Source organism: Aegilops tauschii, chromosome 3, assembly GCF_002575655.3.
Source record: "Aegilops tauschii subsp. strangulata cultivar AL8/78 chromosome 3, Aet v6.0, whole genome shotgun sequence".
In the NCBI taxonomy this organism is placed as follows: Eukaryota; Viridiplantae; Streptophyta; class Magnoliopsida; order Poales; family Poaceae; genus Aegilops; species Aegilops tauschii.
This window is the reverse complement of record NC_053037.3, coordinates 266,172,930-266,177,034: the sequence shown is the minus strand read 5'-3', so window position 1 is coordinate 266,177,034 and position 4,105 is coordinate 266,172,930. Positions and strand designations below refer to the sequence as shown.

General features: G+C 40.7%; 1 long non-coding RNA gene across 1 annotated transcript; it reads right to left on the bottom strand.

Moving 5' to 3' along the window:
* Positions 1-1,104: 1,104 nt before the first annotated feature.
* On the bottom strand, positions 1,105-2,670 carry LOC120976668 (uncharacterized). The gene is made up of 2 exons (XR_005772790.2): positions 1,578-2,670; positions 1,105-1,509 (listed from the first exon to the last, which is right to left on the bottom strand). It is a non-coding gene; the product is annotated as an uncharacterized lncRNA (long non-coding RNA).
* Between the last annotated feature and the right edge of the window lie 1,435 nt (positions 2,671-4,105).

Here is a 4,105-nt window from a genome sequence, read left to right as displayed (position 1 = left end):
ACTTCTTGTTTTTTATTTAGTATGAAAATAATTTGATTTTCATAAATGTCGTATTGCTCTTTTTATTGATTTTCAAAGCATATTTCTATTTTTATAAATTAATTCAAATTTTTATTTTCATAAAGTCCAAGTTTTGTAATAAATATTGAACCAGGCCGTTATTTAAATTTGAATTTCTAGAGTTTTTATTTTTTTATTGTTTTTTTCGGAATTCTAGAGTTTTTATTTAGAAACGGTGAAAATCTTTTTTATGAATTTTGAACTGCTCCATTTTTAAAATTTGTGCGTCTTGTTTTTTTTATTTTTGAACATCTTGTTTTCATTCTTTAATAATGAGGAAAATCTGAATTTTGTATAAACATCGAACTGCTCCTTTTTAAAATTTTGGACTTCTTGGTGTTTTTTCAATTATTTATTTTAACAAAGTACCGCTCATATTTATTTGCGTGAACTTCAACGAAAACTCAATTCTTTTTTGGTTATCCTTTTTTAGTAATGGGATAATTCATGGGAATTTGTTTTGTGCACCGATATCATGTTCTTCAAAATCGCCAAGTTATCAAATTTGAATGTCGAGAGTTAACATATTTCTAGATGACGTAACATGGAGTAGAGACACCATTTATGATGGACCGACGGGGCTTTTGTTTGCTTCTCGCTGCCTGCCACTACCAGCGCCCAGAGTTTGGAAGACAGTAGCGAGGGGGCCGAGGATGTGAGCAGCAGTGGTGATGCACCCGCGCTGGATGAGTTGCCCGGTGGCTGGCTGTGTACGGGGGTAATGATGGGCTGTGCTGCGGAGGGGCACGACTGCGGCCTGCAATTTTCTCTAATGATGTCTTTTAGCATATACATGTAGTTGAACTTGGCGTCCAACCATAATAGAAGTTCACCGCGAACGACGCAGAGCCGTTGTACCTGGCATATATTTTTAGTAGAACTTCACTGTACGTCTCCAGACTTGCTGTGTAGAACTTCTTGAATTTTTTGCAACTAATTTCTTTTACGCTAAATGGGCCATAAGGCCATCCAACATTTTTGGTCAACGCATCAGGGTATGCGCTGCATGCATATCCTCAACACTATTCCAAGGCACCTCTAGCATTACCAAAATTTTAACTTTCTTTTTAGCAAAGCTGAATGCACTAGCGACAGTGCAACCCAAACACAATTTCTCATCTAGTAGACTGTTAATTATGTTGCATTATTAGTACAACACCAACCTACTGACGGGATCCAGTTATTCAGAGTAGTAAGTGTACAGGAAGAGAAAATACATGCTCTCTCTCACAGTTAGACAAACAGCAACAAGATAAAGCCAACAGCAGCACCGGATCTCTAGGAGGGTGACGAGCACCACCGCACTCTAGCAGCTCGACCTCAGCAAAAAAGATCACACGGCATGCAGCAGTGCCACCGGACTCCAGCGCCTTGACCTCACCTCAGCAGGATCACGACGGCAGCTCTGCAGCATCCCGCTTGGCACCGAGCTGAGCTTTTGAATGCCACCTGTAAGTGCAAAATTTTGAAGTGTTGACCATACGAATTCAGAGTAATTTGAATAGCAGGAACATTACAGCCATGTTGTGTCCATTGACTGAGGACTAGGAGGAGAAGGTGTCACAGATGCAGCAAGCAGTTCAATTAGCAACCAGAGCATGCAGCTTGAAGCCACCAAAACTGAACCCGGCCTTGTTTGCAGGAAGAACAAGAGAGCTAAAGGAGATCAACAGTGTCTCACCGTCGAGCACAAAAAAAAAAAACTAAATATGAACCTAACTCAGGAAGGTCAAAGCGGCCTCCACGAGAAGTTCAACATGGCAACGGGCGAAGCAGCTGGGGGTCGGGAGGAGGCTGATGGTTGGCCATGGCGGTACACTGCCAGGCGTGCCGTCGGTGGAGGCGGGTGGCAGTGAACAGAGAAACCGGGGAGGCGCTCGTGGCCGGGGCGGAGCAGGAAGGAGGCGCACATGGCAGGAGGTCGTCGTCGGGAGGACGAGCTAGGTGAGGCCGAGCAGCCTGGGTGGCAGGGGAGGCACGGCGGCGCATCAAACGCAGCGGCGCGGCCGTGTTCGAGAAACAGGGGCACGACCATTGCGTGGTGGCGGCAGGCAGCAGCGGGATCGGATCCAGGGTGGAGGCGGCGCGGTGGCCGGATCATGGACGAGGGTGGCGTAGCGGCCGGATCCGGGGGCGGTTGGCGGTGCGGCGGCCGAATCCTGGGGAGGGAGTGGTGCGGCGACCGGATTTGGGACTGGTGGCTGCGCGGTGGCTAGTTCCCGGGCAGGATGGGGCGACGCGGGAGGAATCAGGGCAAAGGAGGTGCAGGACTGGGTTGGTTTTCTAATTTTCTTCTCGGCTGTTACGGGAGTTCGGGAGGGCCTTTGCGCGCTCTTATAGGGCCGATCATGATCCAAAATAACAGGATCCCATATATATATATATAGAGATAAATTATATGGGACACCTAAGTGCCTGGGCACCTTAATTGGGTTCAACTCGTTAGTACAACTTTTATTTCCTTTCTTAATCTATTTGCATGCAAGACATTCCATCTATGAAACAACATGAAGCATTTCCTTTTATTGTTTTTTCTCTCATACCTTTCCACATAGAAGATAGATCATGTATTTGCTAGTATATACAAAAAAAATGTATGCCACCCACACATTTACGTGGACATATATACATAAAACAGTTGGGTATCATACCCACTTAATTATGACTATGTACTTCAAAAAATAATTGGATATAATACCACATATTATTAAAGTATGTACTCATATATTTCACACGGGGGTATGTAGCGAAATATGCAAAAAAAATAGGTGCAATACCTATGTATTATTGGGGTATGTAATTGTAGAGAATAGGTATATAGTTGTAGAAAAATATTGGGGTATGTACGCATATATTTCAATTTTGCGTACCTATTTTATTTTTTGACTATGTACTTCAAACAACAATAAGGTATAATACCTACATATTATTTGAGTATATATTCATATATTTCACGCCTGGGTATGTAGATGTAGGGAAATGTAAAACATATTAGGTATAATAACTACGTATTATTGAGGTATGTATTCATATATTTTACGCCAGGGTATGTAGCTGTAGAGTATTGGGATATATATACGTACACAAAAATCTAATGAGGATATACTCAGTTAAAAAATCCCACATAAAAAAAAACCACTACATGCGCGGTGCTTGAAGTTGTTACTATATTTTACACCGCAATATTATGTAACTTTTTTAGTTACTTGATCTCACTAATGGAGAATTGATGACGGACATTAAATAAACAGATTTGGCTATTTTCATGTAAGGCACGCCATGCAAACATCTATGGAAGGTAATCCATTGACACAATTAATACGCATCCGAGCCATGCAAACAAGTATGAAAAGTTTTTTTGATAAAGATATAAATTAAAATATAATCTCATGGGTTAACGGATCAAACCCAATAACCCATATACCCATCACCTGAACACAATCACGATGCAATCGAACGACATTTAGGCAAGGTGCCTTATATATATACCCACCCTTCAAGACCTTATTCTGCTAACCCTCGCGCTTATTCTGCTACTATCCAGGATAGTTACTCCACATATCTCATATACTACCACCATGCGGTACTATATATACTATTTTATTATTTTAAATATGTTCATATACTATATCTAAGATATTTCAAAACAAGTTACGTGAAAAAATTGCATATAAGCCCATAATTTTTGTTATATTTGTGAAATACGTACATATTTGTACGTAAAAAAAAGCATACTCAAAATATGGTACATACTACCTAAAAATTAGTATATATACTACCTAAACATTGTTATATACGACATACTTCACGTACATACTCTCAATTTCGATAGATACTACATACAACATACAAAATGCAAGTGGTGATAACTACCACTACTTATAGGAAACATTTGTCCTATATAAGAAAAATACCCTTCAAGACTACTTATAGGAAACATTTGTCCTATATAAGAAAAATACCCTTCACTAACACTCGCGCTTATTCTGCTAACACTCCATCGTCCAGCGCGCAACAAACTGAACCGCATTGAGAACAGAAAAAA